Genomic DNA, 24,940 nt, shown 5'->3' on the forward strand with positions numbered 1-24,940 from the left:
GGATTCGATTACTTCATTGCTGTCTGCAAATTGACCGTAAAATCTTCTTTGGCATAGATTCGGTGAATTGAAATCGATTTAAAATGCAAACACCTACTTCACTTCCACACACTTCACGTACTTTGATTTCACATATGTCTACATATTTATATACTTCTGTAAATGTATATACATACATACACCTTATGATCAGAAAGTACTGGGAATGTCTAAGTAAAACCAAACAGAGACGAGAAATTTTTTTCTAATTGAGCAATTCGTAAACTCCCAAAACGATAGGCATTATTTGACCGACCGTTGATACGAGAATTTGAGTCATCGATTGGACACCAGCAGGCAGCACTCGCCACCGGTAATGGTTTGGGCCGCTGTAACCGCAGATGGACGCTCTCCCATCGTTTTCATCGATCCATACGTCAAGGTAAATGCGAAATATTGTCGGGAAAGTATTCTGGAGGTTGCTTTGAAGCCGTGGGCGGACAATCTTTTCGGTGGCATTCCATGAACGTTTCAACAGGACTCGGCACCGTCTCACAAAGCTCGAGTGAACCAAGAATGGCTATAAAACAACGTTCCGAACTTCATAACATCCACACAATGGCTCTCAAATTCACTAGACTCGAATCCGATGGATTATTCTCTTTGGGCCATTTTGGAGAGCAAGGTCCGAACTAAAAGATTCACCAGTCTCGAGGCGCTGAAAAAAACCATTGACCGCGAGTGGGCCAAAATACCTGCAAGTCACATTCGGGTAGCGTGCGATTCGTTTCTCAAGGCCACAGGCAAGGCAAAAGGTGGTCATATCGAGCAAAAGTAAATTGATTTTTATTTTCACACATTTTTTACTGTGAATTGAATAAAAGTAATTTTTCAAGCTAAATTTTAATCACTAATTGAGTAGTGTTTGGGTCATTATCTTGCATAAAAAGTCATTGAAGTGGTACATTTTTCTCAGCAAATCGTAGCATTACTTTTTAAGTATGTCCTTGTAAATAAATTTGTCAATTTTATTGGTTATGAGGTTTATTGTCCTACTCCTTACCTAAAGAGATGCATCCTGAATTCATTATGCTGCCGACACCGTGCTTGATTGTTATTGTTTTTTGTGAACCGCGGTGAGAATTCTTCTCCTTTAGGACGTCTGACAATTCCAAAGTTTCTTTATACCATTTTTGCTGGTCCACACCATCGCTTGTACTCTTAAGCAAAACGTTTCCTCTTCCTTAAATTTGCTCTCTTGTTTCAACAGACGAATTTTACGAGCTATTCTGCCTGCTACGTTCATGCTGTACAATCGCCGCCGTACAGTGCATTGTTGATTTCTGCTACAATGGCCTTTGATGACTTAAAAGGATCCGCCTTGGTAAGAATCACAATTAAATTATCCATTCGTTTCCGTTTTGCCACTACGCCGTTCTGTGGATGTTTTTAGTTTAATGGACTTACAAGAATTTTTGGACCATCCAAGTGACTCAGCGATAAATTAGTAAATTAGGAAGCTTCCGCTCCTCAACTGCGCTATGTCAATATTTTTGACTCTGTTAGTTAAGGGGTTATATACTATTGTAAGGCTGAAAAATCACGTTTTTTTTTGAGAAAGAACGATTTTATTAAACAATTACAATTTTTAATTTTTCAAATAATGTCTACTTTAAAGTTAATTATAGCACGTAAAGTTAGTGACAATATTGAAGTGCACGGCTCCTGCAGATGGTCTCCCAAGCGTCCTCCAAAAAAAAGCGTACGGCGGTGGACAAAATATCTCCGGTTTTGATTATCTGAAATCGATAAACCAATTAGATTCTTTTTGTGGATAGATAAAGCTAGGTATTAATCGAAGGAATAGTAAAAATTTTAATTTTTGATAAAATGGCGGCGACAGGAAAAAAAATCGAATTTTCTACAAAAATTTTCGCAAAAAATTGCCTAAAAAAATATAAAAAATCATCAGAATTCTCATTCCTTCGATCAATACCTGGAGAATATATCTGAGAAAGTTGTGTTAAAATTTTAAGACGATCGGTTCAGCCGTTTTTGAGAAATCGTTTCCACCGCCTTCGAAAACACGGTTTTGAGAAAAACGCGTTTAAAGTTTGAAAAGCACTTTACATATGGCAAAAATTCTCTGAAACGCCTTTTCAAATTTACGTGTAACTTCGAAAATATTCACCGGAACGATATTAAATATCCTGTGTGCATTCTTAAATATATGTACATTACGAAAAATTGGTACCACCAATAACACAATTTAATACAACGGGTTTTTTAAATTCACAACGAAGCAGTGATGCCATTAGTAAAAAAATTTAAATTTCGATAGCTTTAAATATTCCTGGACTCATAGGAGCAGATGATTGATTGTCTGGAAATCCAGATCGGAATTCGTTGCACTACAGTTTGTCGTCAGAATTGGAAAACATGGCCTATCGAAGACCACACAGAAAAGAGAGCCTAAAACAACCTTTAGTTCGAGCAGCGACGTCAATATCAATGTAAACCGTGCGTGCTGCAATATCGTTTGAAGGCTTGTGTAAAAGCAAATGGGGACCATTTTGAAAGAAAATTAATTTTGTTTTTTAATATTTACATGTTTAAATAAAACTAACTTCATTAAAAAAAGTATTCTAATTTCATACCTATAACGGACTTGACATGTAACAGGACTTATGGCAGGACTCAGTATAATTGGCGCTTACATTACCCTCCAATTTGTAGTGTACGTCTTGATGACCTGCCTCCAAACGGCAGATGGTTATTTTATGAGCTTCTTCATGGCGAAAATACTTATACACTCTTAGGCTTGCCATTGCCTGACGAGGGCGACTGCTAATAAGGTGCATAATAAGGTGCACATTTGAATTGGCTCAACATTTTCGATGATTTTTTATATTCTTTTTTATTGACTCCGTGTTACGCATTTTACCTTAAGTTACTTTATAAGATATGTGTTACAATTTGTTTCGATTTCAGTTGTTGCAAAATAATGAATGCCTTAATCCTGGGACTGATCGCGGAATTCTGGGATTGTCATAACGAGATCCCGAAAAAATGGGTATCTCTAGAACATTAATATTTACATTTAAAGGCTTGTAGAATTTCTTAGGCCGATGAATTACCCAAAAAAAAAAAAAGCCACAAATAAAATCGGTACCTATGCAAGCACAGTTCATTAAAATTCTAGGGAAATTATTACTTTTGGTGACAATCAAAGTCGATTGTTGGAAGTTATTACTTTTGTGCATATCTCTTCGATTACAAGAATACGCGTTTGTTCATACACCAGCATACACATATACATCTGCACATACATAAATTCATGCCGCTAAAGTCGAGAGCCTGAATGATAACGTATTGTGTGTAAGCACTCACACATGCACATTAGTATACCCACCTCAGTGCTTTCGAATTACAATAACTCTGGTTAGCGGTAGCTGTTGCAACATTAATGCTATCTCACCCGTTCCCGAATGCATTAAAATGTCATTTCTATGCCAACCAACTCATAAAGTATTAAATTTATGGCAACACTACCGAGCTACGATGGGTCGGTATGGCGGCAGTGTCAATTAAGTGCTCAAAATCAAACCAGCATGAATGCATACACATGCACACTTGACATACATATTTTTGTGTATTTATAATTTTGTAAATAAACGTCGATAAATGCGTTAAAATATTGGGTGTTTTTTTTAAGCTCTTGAGAATTTAAAATGATAATACATAACTTGTTGGCCTGTTTTTCTTTTATTATAATCTGGCATGCTTTTTTTTTTGAATATGCCATCAGGTAAATGTCCGCCGCAGCTACGAGTTACATGGTCCATTCGATCAGTCTAATTTTTGACTACTTTTTCCAATAAATCTGGCCGCATGGCGTCAATGATAGCTTCATTATTGCAATAAATCGATTGTTAGGCGCGCTGTATTGTAGGTTGCGCTGTCTTGTTGGAATCAAATGTCGTCCTTGTGTAGCTGATTAAGTTTTGAAAACAATAATTCAGTCAGCAGGGCTCGATAGCGTTCACCGTTTCACCATGATGGCAGCTCTTTCCTCATTTCGAAAGGAAATAGGACCGATGATGTCGTCAGTGCTCGATGAGCTTCGTAAACAGATTTATTTTTTTCAGAGTAAATTTCCACAATTCGGAAGCTTTATCTTGGCATTAAACGACTAATGATGTCTTGCGAAACCTTACTAAACAGAAATGCCAACACAGTTTGCCATTCTCAGCTGTCAAATCATAGTTATAGACATTGATAGTTCTCATGCTGCTAAAAAAAAAAAACAACCGATACACATGTGGTTACTGAGTTCATAATGTATTTATGTCTGTATGTTTATATGCACATATGTCCGTGCGCATGCCCAGTAAATGCAGTAAAAGATAAACATCTATCAGACCAATTGATTTTTCGTGTGTGTAAGTATTTATTTACATACATATGCATGCCTATGTATAATACAAAGTTAGGCTATTTATTCGCTTGCAAGCTATGTTTGCGGCAAAGTGAAACGATAAATGCAATTTCTCGAAGTCTCTTTATCGAAGTTAGTTAGTGAGCAACTTTTATGAATGGATAAATGTAAGTGTCTTCTGTAAAATGTCGACCAAAATGATCTTGCAGCTTTACGTCTCTATTATACTCGTAATAGCTAGTCCAACCATGCATCCGATGTGGAGGAGAGAGAGAGGCTCGCTCGGCAAATCTGCTTGCTGTATACACACATGCAAAACTCTTATAAAGGCGTATCTTTTAGATTATAAAGAATGTCTTGCAGTTACATATTTCAAAAACATATACAATTTTGGCTGCCTAAGACTATGAGAAACCCATCCAAACCCCATAAGTCCAGAACAGAATTGAGCCAATGTTACGAGGGTCTCGCCAGGCAGCTAAAGCTCTTCCTCTGCGTTAGGTGGTGGTTGGTCTCCGATGACGGCGTTTAGGGGTCGGGAGCTTAGGAAGGTGGTGAGAGGTCACCGATAGATGTCGTTTAATATTTGTCTATATATCATTTGATCTAGTAGACGTCGTTGTATTTTGTCCTGGATCTCGTCAGTATAGTTGAACAGATGCTTTTTGGGAGTGGCTCAGACTCTAGAAAATGTCTGCAATGGTTCGGTGGGTGAGTACTTTGTAAAAGTAAAAACTTTCGGTCGTTCACACAGGTGTATGCATGTAGAAGTTTGAAAGTCAAGCTGCCTATAACATTAACTAGACGTCTGACTTTTACAGCGTTGAGTCCTCCAACAACTTGTATTTCACACCTAAAATATCTTTGTTTTTGCAAGGAGGTCGAAATCAAAATGTCAGAAATATCTCAGAGGAGCCGTCACACCAATGGCATGTGGGGCACGCTATCACTAATTCTACACTCTTCCACCTCGGCTAATTCTACCCTGGGACCACAAAAATATAACTTCTGCGTAGAACGGCGTTTATGTCCTTTCCTCCAGGCTTATAAACGTTATACCCCGTCAATCGTCCCAATTACTCTCACTGTGTTTATAGGTGGTTCCAATGTAAAGGAGACATCGGAAAAGTTGCAGTATTGTTATATTAACTCACTACCGTTTTGTCTTCTGTATTCTATACTTTATTGAGTGTTTCTCTCAAACGTCTGTGCTTGTTGTCGGTTTGTCAGAAACGGTCCGCCTTCTCTGTTGCTGCATCGCTTTGCGTTTTCAATCAATATGGCGAAGTCGTGTCATGGTCTTACCTGTGAACGTTTGCACTGCCTCCCACTTATCGCTGGTTGCGCACATATCTCGTAAAAGGGTGCTGGGTTATGGTTGATGACCCAGAGATTGAGCCAGGATAGCTCATTTCTCTCTGAAGAGGTCGCAATAAAACATGACGTGTTCTGCGTTTTCGTCAGTATTCGGGCAGTGTGGACAGAATGGGGGGTCTGCCAGCTTAAAACGGTGAAGGTATTCCTGAAAACAGCCATGTCTGCTGAGCAACTGCGAGAGGTGATAGTCGGTGTCTCCATGTTTTTTCATTAACCACTTATCAACACGTGGTATGAGTTTGTTGGTCCAATATCCGCTTTGTGACTCATCCCAGCGCTGCTGCCACCGGGCTATTGTCAGCAGGCGTTCAGCTGCCTTTTCTACTAAAATATCTTGAGGGGAGTTAATGAGGTTAACATCAAAATATTTAATTCTCTATTTAACAAAAGCAGGAATAGATGTTGAGATGACTTTTTCTCACCGCCTTTCGAACAATTTCTAGTATAAAATTTATTGAGTAGTCTTCGTCTAATCGTTTAGATTTACATCGGAAAATTCATTATTAAAATTTGCACTATTTTGGCAAGCCTTGGAAACTGGGTTTAAGCCTATCCGCGTTCATTCAACTGTTTTTTAGAAACGCCGTGTGACCAGCACTTACTGAGTTCATTTGAAGATCACCTGTACCAAAACAAATGACAAAAAACCGATTAAGTTACGTACACCCTTTACCCAAAGACTGAATTTCAAGAGCGTCGTATTCAGCCAAAGAGTCTAGCGAGTTTCCATCTAACCTAAACTAATCTAATGCATCGCATCCAACTCTTTAGAGCAGGTTATCGTCAAGGTGAGATCTTTTCAGAAGTTCTATTTGAAAAAGGTTGCACATTTACATTGTTAAACTTGGTTTAGCAAGTGTTCTGTCGACCTTAGCAAAGTTTCTATAAATACCAGTTAGACCTGGATATATGTTTTTAGAACTAGACTAGAGTTAGGCGTTTTGTGGATATTATTACCACTTTAGCCGCCTTTACCTATACAACAATAGACGAGCTACTGTTTGATTGAAATAATTGTAACTATTACTAAATTTATATGGTTTTCACGTAACCCACTAATAGCTACTAATTTTATACTTTATTGCTTTCTTAATATTCAGAGACTATTCCAAAGTATCTAGCTTGGTTCAATTATTTCAATGCTTTTAGTTTTCGAAAAAAGCTGCTGTACCATATTACCCACCTATACCAAAGTACATGCAGTTACCTTACACATATTTTCTTGATGATAATGGGACTTTTACTCAATAAGCAATCTTCTCAAGGTCATATCTGTTTTTCGTTTTTTTTTTTTTTTTTTTTCAATGACACCTTGCAATTTACTTTGTCCTTCCCATACTTAATGTTTCCGCAGTGCTTCGCTTCACCAAACGAACAACTAATCCGTTTTGGTTCCAACGTATAGCTGTCATCATTGTTAATCAAACACTCCTTTGGGGTATTTGATCCGAAAAAGTGACTAGTTTTTTTCGACATTTTTAATAAAATGAGTAGAAACTGAAAGTAAATTTATTTACCCTTCCTTCTTCAGATGCATTTGTACAAATATATTTTATACCTTGTTATGCCCTTTCTACACTCCTCGCCTACTGTACGGAACACTTGCCTTTCAACAATACATTGTATATCCTATTCAATATGCGTGTCACGTTTGTAGTTGCGTGTTTCATATTTGCTGACTTCCAAGTGTCACTGCCACAGGCACGACAGCAGTAGGCTTTTGTTTTGCTTATTCTTATTTTCAAATCCGCTTTATTAATCGTATTTTGTTATTTTATTTTTTTATTCATTTTTTATGCTTCATTTCCTTTAGTTGTGCGATACATTTTTTCACTTACCCTTCAAATGACTTCGGCTCAGACAATGTGCAGTTACCAGTCGTCGTCGATCATATGTAACTGTAAACCCAAGAAACATGCTTTATGGCGGGGTGGGTCTAAAGAGGGAAGATTGTTAGGTGAGTGAGTGCCCGTGAGTTAGTGTCGTGCGGAGTACCTCCACTTACCGAACAATTTTGAGTGTGTCGGGGTCCATTCTGGTTAGTCAGGAGTTTAAAAAGGAGCAAAATTTACTAACCTCTTGTCGAAAAACTCGCAAGCGAAAAATGTGATTCTTAGCCAATCTGGCGTCGAATATTTATTGAAGTATTATGAAAGGTTCAGGTGTATGAAGAGCATAATCATCGGTGCTGAAGTCGTGGTAAAGACCAGTTTAAGGGAAGATCGCTTATAGAATTCTCAAGTTTGCAAAACTAGATTCAAAACTGCCAAAGATATTCGAAGTGTGGCACAGAACCTGTTGATTTGACCAGTCGATGTTCTGCCAAAACTCTACATTTGACAAGGAAAAGGCTCAAATAATCTGTTGGGAATTGATTGGAGAAAAGTGATTTTCCGACATTAATCGAAATTTAAACGTTTTTCTTTCGCCGGTATGCCCCACATCACAAGGAGAAGAATTGACAAACCCTTTAAAGACGAGTATGTTCGACGTAGCGATATACAAAATTGTATTCAAACGGTGTTTGAAAGAGGGCCCCAATGGATGAAGCAATAAATGAAATTCTAAATAGACGGAGAAAAGTTTGAACCCATAAACTCATTACCATTCTATGCTCTAAAACTATACCTAAATGGTACATCATTTTTTTTCTTACATAAAAAATAAAATATATTTCACAGGAATAGGAATTTCGACCATGCGCTCATCTAGTAATAGCTCCTACGTCATCACTATAGATAACCTTTATAATTTTTTGAAGATACAGTTGATGAAGAGGAGGCTTAAGTCTTTGTTTTACTTTAATCGGATTCCTAAAGCGGTTTGGGGTTGTAGAATCGCATTAAAGGAAATAAGGCGAAATTTGATTAGTTGGGTGTGCATAAAAGTCGTGATTAAAGCTAAAGGAGGCCCGGCAATATATTGAGAAAACTTACTTTTAGATTGTCCGTTATTGCCACTAATATGCGAAGTGGTGTTATTTTTATATTGGTCATTTGGGAATGTTATGTAAAAACCAAAAATGGTCCTATTGAAAAAAAAAAAAACTACGAAATTCGAATATTTCTATACACAACTCAAAAGTAGATTTTTTTTCAAATCATCTTTTATAATCATCAATTTCACGTAGCTGTTAACTAAACAAATTATCAATTGAGATTTTCTTGGTGTCCGTAATTTTATGCTCGGCATTGTATTATTTTTCTTTTTTTATTCCAGTGTGAGGCTTTCGGCTCAGCTTGTTAGGCTTTGTTTCCTTTCATAAAAAATGAATACCTACTCTCTTTTGTATTTGATTTGCGTGTGTTCACTTGTTTATGAGGGTACACATGCACATACGAGTACATACATATGTACGCATCCGTAATGTAATTTTTATGCTTTTGCTTACATCGAAAATCCATTTTTGTTTGCTGTGCAACAATAACTTGCTTTGCAAAATATTCGCCCATAAAATATTTTAATCAATTGTTTGCTAACTTTTTTTATTATTTGTTTTGGTGAAGCTTGGTTATTAATGACTTTTATTGTTTATTGTTCGTCTGTGTGCTGCCATGGTGGCGAAACTACGCCTACACTATTCGGATATCTCTCTTCATAACTTCTTCTGGGAAATCTAAGAAAACACTACTTCTCCAATCAAAACTACTACACCTAACATCGGTGTTGTGGACATTACTGATCAATTTTTATTTTTTATTTGTTTTTTTCAAGGCTTTTGGTAGCAGACTAGAAAGTACAGTAGTTAGGGTAATATGAGGGTTCCTATCTATATTTCTGGCTTTGGGCACTTCTTGTGTTGTCAGGCACCATCTGACATTTCTTTGAGAAGTTTGGCGTATTTTGCGAGGTTACCATGTGTATTTTGCGACCAATAATGAAAACAGAGTAAAATAATAAAAAATAAAAATAATAAATAATGAAAATGGCTTTATTGGTTTTCCAAATATTCTCCTTGGAAGCCGATTTGCAAAGCACTTTTACCACTCAGAAGTGGATACTTTCAAAACGTCTTTAAAGAGCTGAATTTCTTCAATATCAAACGTATCAAACGAGAAAAAATCTGTACGACCAAACTGACGATCTTGCGTTATCGATTTACGCACAGCAACGATTAATTCTAGTATGTCGAGCATAAATAAGATTTTGTATCATTGTCTTGTAGCAAAAGAGATCTGTTTGCGTTGGATCCCAAGCAATTTAAAAAGCATACCAATGTTAATTTTTTCTTTTCCTGACTGAATTCAATATGTTGGATCCTTTCTTCCAAGTAATTTGATTCGATTGGGGTTTTGTTTATTTTGAATAATTTTTTTCAATTTTTCCTTTCTTTTTTTTTTAATTTACTTTTTTTAGTTTATTTTATCCCATTTTATTTAATTTTGTACTTATTTTATATTTATTTTACTTATTTTTATTTTTAATTTTAAGTTTTGTTTTATTTATTTCAAATGTTTTATTTTGGCCTCATCTTATTTAATGTGTTTTTATTTTATTTTGTTGAGTTTTTTATTTCCATTTAATTTTTGGGGGGTTTTATTTTCATTTTATTTACAATATGTGTTTAGTTTTTTGTTTTTGTTGTAGCTGGTTTGCTTGTTTTATTTATTTATTATTTTGTCATTTTTATTTTATGTTAATTTCTTTAATTTTTTTTTTAATTTTTAAACATTTTAAACAAAATTTTATAGGTTATTTTATTTCCATTTTATGTTTTTAATTTCATTTAATATTTTGCAATTAATTATTTGTTTAGAAAAATTTTTTTTCTCATTATATTATTTATTTATTTAGTTTTCGTATTATTTAAATTTTTATTTTATGCAATTTTATTTATTAACTTTTATTTTACATAAATGCAAATTCCACTATTTAAAAACAATATAGATTCTCATTTGACTCTGTTGAAATATTCTCACTTAAAGTTAAATGTTAAAATTTTTCTTTTTTCAGACATACCAACACACCAACCAATCAATAAAAGGGTAAGCAATTAAATTCATAAAACAAGTGAAAATTCATTAAAAAAAACTGAAAAATTTATTAACTATTCTCATGAAACAAAAAAATGGGGGAAAATACTAAACCATTCGAATTTTAATAGTTATTCTCTGAAATCAGCTGCTTCTATTTCTTTTTGCTTGTTGTTAAATTATTTAAGTACCTACATTATCCCGCTTTCCAACTGCATCAGATCAGATGCTGTATGTCTAAATGTTGCCTTAATCAACCATCAATCCAACCAACACGCGCTCTTAATTTATGAGAAGAGAAAATAAAAATAATTTCTTTTTTAAACTGTTACAATGCTTATGTTATACATATACATACATATTTAAGCATGATTGAACGTAGAAATAGTGTGATATTGTCGTTACCCTGCAGGAAAAGTAGTAGTAGTGACCTAGAACAGTACTACTTCAGCAGTTCGGTTTATATCTTTCTTCAATGGTAGCAAGTGGTATTTTTACCATGGCGATGTCCTACGAAATGCCAATTGTCCGACCATAAATCAGCAAAATACCAGTTCATACCAGCCAAAAGAAAACCAATAAAATAACCACTTTTAGGCCAATTAAACGTAATTCAAATATTTAAAAATTTTCTTCAAATTTACAGTATAAGGAAATCCTAAAAAAAAAATTTAAATAAAAAATTCATGCTATTTAAATTTCGGATTCATATTTGAAGTGACTGGTTGTTGCGACACAGTGTGGAGCTTTTCTTAACTGCATTTCTGGTTCATTAAAATATGTATTTACATTGATTTTGATATTATCTAAAAGTTCGTTTTCCTTGAGGTTCATCTCCATGTGTCTATTATATCGGTGCTAAAACGAGATTTAATCGACCCTGCCGCAGAATCCCAATCGCCGGCTTTACCAAAGTATAATAATTAATTCTTTTGATGTTTTAAAGCTAAACTGAGCTGGTGTAACTATATTATACTATTAATCCCTACCTCCAGTCTAACTGACTTGTGATGGGAGGCTACATATAAAGTGAATAAATTTCAGTGAAATGTTATTAATTGTTGCCTCTATTTGATAGGCTTGTATATAGTGTTTGAAAAAAAAAGGTACTCATCAGTATCTACTTAAGCATAAGTCGCCTTTAATTCGTCACTTCTCTGCTTGCTATATTCGGGCTCTGAAAAGAAGTTATGGAACAAGATTCGCCTCTAGGGAGTATGATTACACCTTATAAAACTGGTATAACTCACTATTTTCGATTATTCCAACTCCGTTTTCTGATATTAACCAAGTTTTCATACAGGAAATTTTTTCTTGCTTGAACTTTGCGAATGCTCTTTTAGTGTTGCCCGTCGGGTTGACGCACCTTGCAATTGTAAAGTTTTTAGTATACAGTCTACACCAACATTACGAAAAAGGGAACGAAAAGGATGTTGATAGAACACGAGCAAGTAAAGAGTTGAAGCAACAAAGGTTGCCCTGTATGAACGTGGTCTTATTAATACTCATTAAGTTATTCGAAATAAATTAACTTTTGGCTGCTCTTTTTTTAGTGCTACCAACATTAGGTCGGGTCGATTTGTGGGGAGGCAAAAAAATCGCCCATTGCTCTGTGGAAATCATATTCTAGGGATCAAAATAAGAAACTTTGCCGAAGGAACCATACCTCTAAAACGAATTCTGATGCCCCCCAATTTGGGTCGAACTTTTAGTGTCTTTTGTGGGGAGGCCAAAAAATCACCCGTTGCTCTGTGAAAATCATATTCTAGGGATCAAAATAAGAAACTTTGCCGAAGGAACCATACCTCTAAAACGAATTCTGATGTCCCCTATTTGGGTCGAACTTTTTAGTTTCTTTTCTTATGTAAAGGCCAAAAATGATGATATTTTGAAATGATTGTATGGGGAACCCCCAGGGGAGTTCCAGGGGGTGTGCCACTGGCGTGGGTGGATCGGCCGTCCAAAGTTAGTGGGGGTCGGTCATACATTTGAACTCGATTGGGGCACTCTAAATGGGTCAAAGTGGGATTTTTCGTTCGACCCAAATTGGGGGCCGTCAGAATTCGTTTTAGAGGTATAGTTCCTTCGGCAAAGTTTCTTATTTTGATCCCTAGAATACGATTTTCACAGAGCAATGAGCGATTTTTAAATCGACCCGCCCTAACCAACAAACATTTTATTTTTACCAGTTGTTTCATTTATTCGCTACTTGCGAACGCATCAATAATCCTTTAAATATTGAGATGCATTGATGAATTCATAAATGAGCCTCAAACTTGCTTATCTAGACGAAAGCCAATTAATTTAGAGACTAATTTATCATTTTATTACGGTATTATTCTAGTCAATCACCAACTAGTATTATTTTTTCTATTAAATGCTAGTATCTGTACTAGAATGTTTCCATACTAGTCTGGCTTTTCCCTGCAGGGTAGTTACTGTTGTCACTGATGTTGCTGTTGTGGCTGCATTTTTTTATGTTGCTCTTCGCCGTTACTATTGTTGATGCTATCGTTACCGTTGATGTTGTTGGAGCCTCCCCCTACTGCTGAATCCATATACACATTTGCTCGTACATATCCACACATATATCTACATCTGTGAATTTTTACACGCATCACTCAATATGTTTCCACGGCTACTGATATGCATACATACATACTCTACATACACATATGTACATTATAGTGCCTCACCCAAAAAGTTGCAGTTTTTCAATTGGAATTATAAAATTTTTCTAGTTTGAGACTTCTGTATTTCAGAAAAATATTAAGATTTACGTTAGCTGTACTTATTTGAAAATACCTCCACAAATCGAGTTTTTTATGAATAAAATTAGTTTTAAAAAATATTCTTTGCCAAAAATCACTTCAGATGATAGAAGAATAAAGTATTGTTGCAGGACGTTTCATATTAAAAATGGGCTCTGCTCGCTTGAGGAAAAATTTACATGCGAAGCAACCTCAAAGTAGCGAGCGAGATTCGCCTATTTTTAATGCTGCCAAATTAGGCAAGTTTCATTAGAGCGCTAATTTTATTGTGGGGTATTCTCAAGTCAGTACAGTCTCGTAAAACTTAATATTTCTCCGAACTTTTTGGGCCGAAGTTTTAAAATTGAAAACGCTTTGCAATTCTAGTACTATATTTGTTTATGTATGGCGAATGACACATCCTAATTTACATACATACATACATATATAAATACATAAGTATACTCGGGAATCCATCACACAAAGCCACAGCTGTTGCGTGCGCGTGATTCTGAGCAGATTTCAGCATTTGTGCCAAAGTGGCCATTAAATTTCGCTCCAATTCAGAACAAAACTGAACTCAACGATTAGCCGGCGTAGCAGCAAAACAAAAAGAAGCTAAAGCAGCAAGCAACAGAGTAGTGCAAAGCGATATCCGCAAAGTGGGGAAAACAAAAAGTAAAGCCAAGCCGTTAACAGCTCACACTTACACTACCGCAACTTTCCGATGTCGAAGGAGTAGTGAGGAGTTTTTAAATAATTAATATTTTTACTACAAAAAATATTCGTACAAACATAAACTGCGGTTTTAGAACTGTTGCTTTTGTTAAGTGTGATGAAAACTTCAAAACAATAACAGAATGGCACTTGCCACAAAACTTGAGTCGAAAACACACTAGCTCGCCATACACACATGCAAACATATCTACTGACATACTTATGTATGTACGAGGTGTGTTCATAAAGTGTGGTGACTTTGTAAGTTACGCAAATTTCGCGGGCGACATACATTTGATTTTCGGTCTTACTTTTGTTTTGTTGATAGATACAAACATTGGACTTGTTTTGCTGAGCTCGGCGATTTTCTGCTATAGAAAACAAATTGATTAGAAAAGCTGAATTTTTTTTATCCAAAAATAACACCGTAATATTGCCTCGATCCTCGTACTCACCGGAGTTGGCCCTCCCCGAATTTTTCATGTCTCCGAAATGGAAAAGACTAATGAAAATACAGAGATCTGCCCCAATTATGGTGATAAAATGTGCATAGTTGGAAGTACTCACGCTATACCAAAGCGGTTTTTGGTCAGAGGTGATTCGAGGATTCGAAAAAGCGTTAGCACATGTTGAGGGCTAGAATATATGTAGGTATATAATGAATAAACAAGTATTTTTCGGGATAGTTAAAAATTCATATTACTTTTTGAGCATACCTTGTATATAAATACATTTGGTGTCACTATGGTGTCACATAAAATTAAAAATAACAAATATTCCCTTGTATAACTAGCGCTGCACTTGCTAATTGCCACTTTAACTGTTAAGTGTAAGATAAATGAGAATATTATTATTTCCCTGGGGTTTCATGTAGCAAGTAGAATCATTCGTATAATATAATATATGCACCTATGTATATATGTATGTAGCGAGTGAAATCACTAAGGTATAATTTATAGGTACTCACTCAACTTCAGGAAGGCCAACCAGCCTGAGTGCGAACCATTTTTTCGAAAACTTTCATGATCCATCTCGCCAGATGTCTTCGTCGGCCGGACCATAAAATATGAATGCTCGCAAAAGAAACAACAGACGGTTGATTCTACTTATCTTGAAATTCATAAAAGGGTTCCGATCTATGGAATTTTGATGTGACATAACCTTCCCTCCTGATAGCCATCCCAGATTGCAGTGCACAAAATGTAGATGCGCTTCGAAGTAGTACTTCTTCGTAGGCATTCCGCAGTTTTTTATGGCATGGAGCCCCGCATAGAAGATCGTTTCAAAGACATCCGCACTAATCCTACCATCTTCAAGCTTCGACCCGTCTGCGTGCCAGATTTTCTAGTCCGGTTGAATGTATGGGTTACCGTTCTCCCAGAGATATATCGAAATTTCTAGAAATCTTTCGGCAGGTTTCATTGCATCCCGAAATTGCATTAAAAGATTGCGTATGAATTTCGTTGCGATTTTCATATGTCATGTGAAATTTCAGATCCTTGGGTCAGAAATATTAGCTTCCTTCAGAGTACCTTTCTGGGTCAGAGTAGCTTCCTGCTCCATTATGATACGGAAGGGATGTATTCCTCTAAGTGCGCTGATTGCTTCCGTAGAGCAAGTTCTCATTCAACCAGTTATACCAATGCTTATCAATCGTAGCAATTTACTTAATTTTGTTGAAGCTCTAAATTTGGGATGTTGTACTGAGTCGTCTCAGTGCCTTGGTCTATTGCCACACTTGAAAATCCGATGTAGCAACAAGTAAGAGCAAATGCAGGGAACAGAATGAAGTGGAGAAATTTTGCTTTAGCCTTATGCCCCCCCAACGGAGCTCCATGAACTATGATGATGATCGGAAAATCGAGCCATCTCATAGGAGCCGTGGTATAATTATTTTCTCCGACGGTGTTGTGCTTATAATAAAAAAAATTGCATTTTATTACAAATGTTTGATGTATAGCCTGCATCACTGCAAATATAACAAAACAGGAATCAAATTTGGCTCATTTTACCTAAATTTTTAGCTTTAATGTTACACAAATCCTAGGTTTAAATGGAGGCACTTTTGGCCACCTCGTTACATTGCGCTGCATTATTTCTGTTATTCTGTTATGTGCGTACATACAAATATATACAATACAAAATTGTGTAAACTTTTAAAATATTTGTATTTTTATATATTGTATTTTATTTTCATTAGACATTTCATAATTTGGTATGTAGAGAGTTGTGCGACTTTGTCGATGCATTTGTTGTATTAGTACATAAATATTTTTGTACAGTGTCAGGCAAAAGTTTCCGAGAATATTATATTTTGTAGTGCAAAATAAAGTTAGATTTCGTAACAATCAAATTGAAACAGTGCTTAAACGAGACTGACACTGTAAAACTTTTTATTTCGAAAAAGTGCTGGAAGTCTCGTAAGATGTTGCTCTATTTTTGCATTTCCAGTGAAAAAAAAGAAACAATTATAGGGAAAAGCGGAAACTAATCGCTATACTGATTTGTTTATAGAAGCGAGAAGTACTGCATACGAAAAAGAAACAATTCAAGTGAAACAGCTGGCGGTGAATTAGCCTTTCCGTTTATTGTTCTTTCAACTGTTGCCCTTTCAAAACTCTTCTCAAATATGAAGGGTTTTCCAAAAGTGAATAATTCCTAGACGGTGCTTTTTTTGATGCCACTTTTGACATTTACACAATATGACAAAGCGTTAAAATTATTGAAACTTGTTGGTCGATCTTTACGAGCAGCATTTCGCAAGATTCGCAATTTTTTGCTGAAAATAATCATTCGAAAGAGTCCACATTTCCAAGGTTGATCTCAGCGGTCAATACATGAGCGCGTGCCATGACCCAGTCGTAAAATTTCTTATTCACAACTTCGAGCGTTATGTCGCTGGCATAGCATGTTGAAACCAAGAGCTTAGATATATCGATGTTTTGTCGCACTCTGGTTACAGAGAGTCGGTTAATATCGCTCTACTACGAGAACATTTGACGAAAACGATGCCTCCTTCCTCATATCGCAAGAAATAAAATCCAATGATGCCAAACAGTCAATCTTTGTGAATATATTGAAGTCTGGTAGAACACCTTTCGATTGTGCTCGCTCCAATAATGGCAATTTTGCTTGTTACATAGCTGCTTTTCACAAATGACAAAACGATGCACAAAAAATTTGCCCAAGAAAATAAAATTTTTATAAAATTTTGTGTATGTAGCGTAGGTGAGTCAATTCCATATGAATTCATTCCCGATAACATTTCCGATAAATTTTTACGGAATGTTGCTAAAGTGACAGTCCGGGTCTTTCCGTTGAGTCTTTTCCTCTTCTTCACAATTTGTGTCCTAATGGCCATTTTGTCGTTTGTGAAAATTAACCGTGCAGTTATATAAATTTTATAAAATAAGTGAATTAAAAACAAAAAAATGTTCTATATTAAATTTGTACGAACTGCTAGCCCATAAAAATTATGAAGGACATGCGACAATTCAATAAAAAGCTTTTGTTTTTTAGGCTCATAAAAATATGTTATTGGTGAAAAATTTTAAATATTTCGCAATTACTTTAGCCCTTGCTTTATGAACACCGTTTGAAGTCACTGTGTATGCGTACTTATGCACTCAAAATGCTCATGAATCGTTAACAGCGGCGTCAATTCATGCACTTACATTATTATGCACAAAGACTTACATATATAATATAATAGACATATTTTAATGCTCACCCGCACCCGCATGCTTTTCGTATATCCTTTATATTTGTACATACATACTTATGTATATTATTATGGTGGCGTATTTGCATGCACATACATACATACGTGTGCCTTACACAAGGATATTACAGAGAATGAAGTGGAGGAAATACAGCAGATAAAAGACTTTTAAATATAATAAATAATGAAGTAAGAAAGTACTAAATTCGGCCCGGATCGAATTAGTAGTAGAATTCTTGCGCAAACTTTAAATTACATAATGTAATATACTATTGGGTTGGCAACTAAGTAATTGCGAATATTATTTAGAAAATCAAAGAAAATTTTTTCATGGAATTAAATAACTTTATTCTGTAATGTATTGCCCATTTTGATCAATGACCTTTTGTCATCTTTCAGGCAGCATCATAATCATTCACAAAACTTCTGGTTTTTATTAACGATTTGACATCATCATCATTATTGAAATTTTTACCATTCAAAGATCGAAACAAAAAGTAATCAGATGTTGCAAGGTCAGGACTATATGGTGGATATGGCAAAACATTTCAACCAAACTCCAATAATGTTTGCCGAGTGGCCAAAGATGTGCCATGATGGAATACAATACCTTTTCGATTTGTCAATGTGGGGCGCTTTTCGTCAACTGCATTGATTAATTTTGTTAGTTGGTGGGTGGTAAGAGTTAAAGTAGACAATTCCTTTGTAATCCCACCAAATCAATCCCACTAAACCTTCTTTTGATGTTGTTTGAGTTGGTTAACCTGGCCCGTTCCATGATCTTTTCCGCTTGATATTGTTGTAAACAACCCATTTTTCATCACCAGTTATCAGTAGTTTTAAAAATGTATCATTTTCATTACGTTTCTTTAGCAACTCGCAGCTGTTAACGCGTTGCGTTAAATGCGTTTCTTTCAGTTCGTGAGGAACCCAAGTTTTAAACATAGCCAAGCTGTTTTAAGTGATTTTCAATGCATGTATGTGATTCATGGAGCTTCTCTGCAATATCACGTGTTGTACTGTGACGATCCGAATCGATTATTTCTTTGATTAGGGCGTCAGCAACTGCAACTGGACGATAAGAGCGTTTTTCATCTTTGAGTGAAAAATCACAAGAACGAAATTTGGCAAACCAATCTTGACACTGCCGTTCTTTTAACGTTTCGTCACTATAAACTGCCCATAACATTTTATGAGCTTGCGATGCGGTTTTCCCTTTGCAAAAAGCAAAATATGACGAAAATGTTCCGTTTGATTTTCCATTTTTCAACGAACGCCAAACGAAAACTACACAACCGATCAAAAAACTTTTTTTTACTGATTGATAGCTGAATTGCCAACTATCAAATAACAAAATGTGTTTTACATTTGTACAATGTCTGCAAACCTAAAAACTCAACTGAAGCCATCTATGAGTGAAATCCGCAATTACTTAGTTGCCAACACAATATATAGGGTGGGCCATGTAAAATTTGCTTTTTGAATCGGCTATAAAAAAAAAACGAATCAATATTTTTTCAACCTTTTTTCTTTATTTTGAAGATTGAACATTGTCATTTAGGAATGAAAATGACTGCCACGACTGGCTTTACAGTAGACCATTCGATCAACCCAATTTTTAAGCACATTTTCGATTGTTTGGGCTCCAATTTCATGAATGGCAACTTCAATTTCGTGTTTTAAAGCATCAATCGTCTCTGGATGGTTCGCATAGCATTTGTCCTTAACGGCTCCCCACAAAAAATAGTCCAACGGGCTTAAATCACAGCTCCGAGGCGGCCAATTGATGTCGGAATTGCGGCTGATTATTTGGTTTTCAAAAACGGTAGCCAAAAGTTTGAGTGTAACTTTGGCAATGTGATAAGTTGCAGCGTCCTGTTGAAACCAAATGTCGTCCATGTCATCCTCTTCAATTTTTGGAAACAACTCGTTGAGCATGTCACGGTAACGCTCGCCATTTACTGTAACCGCGGCTCCTCGCTCATTTTCGAAAAAAAAAAATGGCTCGATGATGCCGCCAGACCAAAAACCGCACCAAACAGTGACTCGTTATCGATGCATTTGCTTCTCTACAGTAACGTGTGGATTTTCTGAGCCCCAAATCCGACAATTTTGCTTATTGAGGTAGCCACCGATGTGAAAATCAGAAAAGAAGAAGAAGACTCACCACTTGGAAAATAGGTTTTCAATATTTCCCAATTTTGTTCAAGCGTATAGCGTCCCATTTCGTAAATGTCAAACCTTTAAGTAAATTATGAACACATTTGGCATGCCATTTGTGTTACCATTCTCAAAAAAATAGGTGCTTCAAAAAGCAAACGCTATATGGCCCACCCTGTATAATTGGTTTTTACACCCTTTAATTTGAGCTTTTTGGTGGCTAATTTTTGGAATCAAACAAACTCAGACACAATGAAAGTCATAGCTTATAACATTATGTGGCCGGACAGAAATTTGGTGTGGAGTAGGCGTGGCATTGCTCTTTTTTCCAAATTTGAACTGCGTCGTATTTATTTTTTGGGTTCATTATGCCAAATTTAAGTAATACTCGTATTGTTGTGTTTAAAGCAGAGATATTTCTTTTCTGGAAATTACCGTTGTATGGGAAGTGGGCGTGGTTATTGACCTATTTCACCAATTTTCAAAATCAACCTGCCTTGGACAAAGAGTAGTATAAACTCCTAGTTTCAATAAAATATATTAATTTTAGTTATCGTGCGCTCGGACGGACGGGCATAAATGGCTAAATGAACTCCCCTCATCATTCTGTCCATATCTACGAGTATATCGATTTTTTTACGCTCGTACAGCAATCGTTATGTGAACGAAATTATAATACCCTTGTGGACAAGTAAGCGTAGGTGGGTATACAAATATGCAAATTTTCAAGCACAGCGCCTATGAAGCTATACGCATTTTTATGTATTCATAAACTGACATCCAGGCGTTACATAAACTTCGCTGAACACGTCATCGATATATGGTATGTAAATAATTTGCGAATTTTGATTTGCACTACTGGTAGGGAAACACGTTCGTGGTGACTTAGCTTAGTTGCACTATCCACTATCTGCTGTTTGTTATTTCTTTCATTCTGATTATTTGAGTAATAGGCATAATAGCCGTTGAAGATAGCAAGTAACATGAAATGCGAGTTTAAGCTTTTATATTTATGAATTTTGTTTTGTATTTATGAATCAAGTGCTCACGTTTGGGTGATTAATGAACTCAGAGTTTCATGTGACATTCTTTTGCTTACCTTCTCTCACTTGCATTCTGCGTATATATTTTTACGAAAACTTCGCCGAATATTAAGATTTTTTTTTTGTAATCATTTATTTATATGCAATACACAAAAATGTAGAATTGGATGATTGTGCCAAAAGCATTGAAAGATATCAGCGGGAAGTAAATATTTATTGGAGAGGATGTGTTTTTTCTTGAATCAGATTTGTTGTCATATGAGAATTATCTGTCAAAAGAATCCTGATACTCTGTGACCATCACAAGGCGAAAGTTTCTCTACTTATTCGGAGGAAATTTCATCCCCTGGCAAGCGACGTAATAGCCGGCACGATTAAGAGGCTGAATATACTAGAAGGTAACAGTGGCGACTTTTCTCTTTTCGGCCCACGAAATAAATGGCGGAGTCCCGTGAAGAACGGATTCGATGAAAAAGAAGGTCTGGTTGCAAAACTATTAACGCCTGAAACATTTTTTTTTATATCATGCAACATTTGATATTGCGAATAACGGAATAATACTTCTGTTACAATTACTAACTTCACTGACTTATTTATAGTGATTGTATATGTATGTATGTACTTTATATTATCAGCCAATGACATATCCAACTATTCGAACTATCGGCATGTGCGGCAATGGTTTATTTTCTGTCAGCGAGTTTTCAAACCATGCATTCCATCAATCCCTTCTAATCCCGTCAGACATACAGCGAAACCCTCGTTTTTAATTTCGGGCGATATTTTTTCTGCTATTGTTCTCGTATGTGCTTCAAAGGGGTCCAAGATATTACATTGGTTCAATTAATGTGACATTGAGTCTTTCCTTGAGATCAGCTTTGTGCAAATGGTTCAAAATAGTTTTCTAGCCGAGCTACAGTTCGGGGATAATGGAATGTGTGCTCATACGCCGGTTTGACTGCACAATTTTCATGGTTTCAGCGACATTTTTGTCGATTGGCCCACCAGAGCAGGCTACCAGGAAGAAATCTTTCGAACCGTTTTGCAATGAATTGTATTAGAAAATACGGAACATTTTGGCACGAGATCTCTTGTTAAAATACCTCGCGTTATTTTAATTGGCATTCTTATTCAATCATCGTTAGATGGGCTGCTCTAAAAATAAAAGTTCATGCAGTGGTCATAGAGGTCTGCTGTTGTGGTGACCGTGAAATATGTATTCAGGCCTATACCGAAGTATCGTTTAAGCCCCTCCAGCGAGATTGTACATAAACGCTTCAGATTCCCGAATAAGAGCTCGCACAAAAATCCTTCGAAGCTCAGGTCATTCGCACATTTGTACCTCTATCGCTTCGTCATCTCAACAGCTCCAAAAGAATTCGTTATGCGATATTTCTGTGTTAGAAAATCCAAATATACTGCCGTCCTGAACTTATGACAACTAAGGAAACCCAACGGAGCATGCAATCGCTTCCTCAATTGTGTTCTCAGATACATCCTCAGTGTACTTGACTACTTTTTTTATTTCCCAGGACCCAGTACAAAATGATGATCAGCAATGGTTACAGGTTATAAATATTTTCGACATTCTTTAACACAATTCGAATTTTGATATACCCGGCTCACTTTGATTTACTATGAGGAGAAGATTTTTATCAGTAAAACAAAAAAACAATGCACACATTTCATTTATTTAACATAACTCAATTTTAGTTGAAGTTGATTTAATGGGCATTGGTTGGTTTTGTTTCTGGCATTTTAAATATTATAATATACGTAGCCGAATGGGTTGGTGCGTGATTACCATTCGGAATTAACAGAGAGAACGTTGGTTCGAATCTCGGTGAAAACACCAAAATTAGAAAAAAAAACATTTTTCTAATAGCGGTCGCCCCTCGGCAGGCAATGGCAAACCTCCGAGTGTATTTCTGCCATGAAAAAGCTCCTCATGAAATATTTGCCGTTCGGAGTCGGCTTGAAACTGTAGGTCCCTCCATTTGTGGAACAACATCAAGACGCACACCACAAATAGAAGGAGGACCTAGGCCAAACACCCAATTATACATTTATTTAACATAACTATATGTATATACTACTGTGGGCAAAAAGTAAGGTGAATTTATTTGTCAAACTTCGCGGGATTAAAATTTCGCTCTAGTTAGTTTTTCATGAGTTGGCAGCACTGTTAATAACATCTGGGCCAACTTTCATGTGAATGTCATTATCAGTAATATATTTACGCTTGTGTTTACCAAACGAGCATTTGGTGATTCGACCATGTCGCAGAAAAATGTTTATAAGTGGTACAAAGACTTCAAAGAGGGTCGAGAACGTGTTGATGACTTGGAGCGCTCCGGACGACCATCGACGTCAACAGATGACCAACACGTCAATAAAGTGAAGAAGTTAGTACTCAAAAATCGTCGGTTGACTGTTAAAGGCCTTACTGATATGATCGGAATATCAGAAAGATCTGTGAAAACCATTTTGAAAGACCATTTGGGCCTACTAAAAGTCAAATCTCGTTTGGTACCGAAAACTCTCAATTTCTTGGAAAAAAGTCGTCGCGTTGATGTGTGTGAAACAATGCTTTCAGACTATCAGGACAAGCTCAAATGCATCATTACGGGAGATGAGACTTGGATTTATGCTTACTACCCTGAAACAACCGACCAATCAAGTGAATATCGTGCTAAAGGCGAGGACAGACCGAAAAGAGCACGTCAAAGTCGTTCAAAAATAAAGGTCATGATGACATTTTTTTTCGATTTTCGTGGTGTGGTGCACTATGAATTCCTTCCACCTGGCCAAACTGTTAATAAGGAATATTATTTGAGCATTATGCGTCGTTTACGTGAATCAATTCGTCTAAAAAGACCAGAATTATGGGCCAACAACTCTTGGTTTTTGCATCAGGATAATGCACCGTCTCACACTGCACTCGTTCTTCGTGACCATTTCGCCAAAAATTCCACGCGTATTGTTCCGCAACCACCGTATTCGCCTGATTTGGCTCCGTGTGACTTCTGGCTATTCCCAAAACTCAAGAGACCACTCCGGGGAACGCGTTTCGAGTCGAATGAGGAGATAAAAGCTGAATCGAAGAAGGTGCTGATGGCTATATTTGGCATGTTTCGGGGATTGGAAAAATCGTTGGCATAAGTGTATTTCATCGAGAGGGGATTATTTTGAAGGGGATGAAATTGATTTACAAGAATAAATAAAGTTTTTTCATTTTACAACCAAATTCACCTTACTTTTTGCTCATATATACTACAAAAACTTGTAAAACAACAGTGAGTGGAGCTGTCCTGCACGAGACTTTGTTTGTCAAGCTGGTGCCTGTAAACTACGCAGCACTTTGTAAACTCCGTCTACAATGCTTGGGGGAGGAAAATATTTCAAACAATAACATCCAGAACCAGCCAAATAAATTATCGCATAAAGCCTTGCCGCATATTGCTGACCTCACACGCCGGCGTTGGAAATGTAAGCTGAGGTGGTGGCCACATACCTATACACATAAGCCGATAATTCAGTGACAAACCGCTTAACCTTCTCCATTTACAGCGACAATGCAAGCAACGGCGGTGACGAGCCCGATGTAAATATTTTATATGACGCACAAGAGAAAAAAGAGAGAGAAAATAAAAGCAATAGTTATTGGTAATATGACATTCCATTCATTCGTTCATTTTATGCAAAGTGGGGTTGCTGTTGAATTTATGGGTTGAGATTTCATATTTTTAAACAAGATGTAAAGAAAAGCGCAAGTCACTGGA

The 24,940-nt window shown here is 36.3% G+C and overlaps 1 protein-coding gene across 4 annotated transcripts in view; it reads left to right on the top strand.

The window, feature by feature from the left end:
- The window catches only part of LOC129240706 (tyrosine-protein kinase Src64B), a 175,547-nt gene that overhangs the window by 46,173 nt on the left and 104,434 nt on the right, over nt 1-24,940 (top strand). For all 4 annotated transcript variants that reach the window (XM_054876663.1, XM_054876659.1, XM_054876662.1 and 1 more), the window contains exon 3: nt 10,748-10,779. The gene's annotated coding sequence lies outside the window, so the exon portion shown is untranslated. The remainder of the gene's footprint in view (nt 1-10,747; nt 10,780-24,940) is intronic.

This window comes from Anastrepha obliqua, chromosome 3, assembly GCF_027943255.1.
Source record: "Anastrepha obliqua isolate idAnaObli1 chromosome 3, idAnaObli1_1.0, whole genome shotgun sequence".
Taxonomy (NCBI): Eukaryota; Metazoa; Arthropoda; class Insecta; order Diptera; family Tephritidae; genus Anastrepha; species Anastrepha obliqua.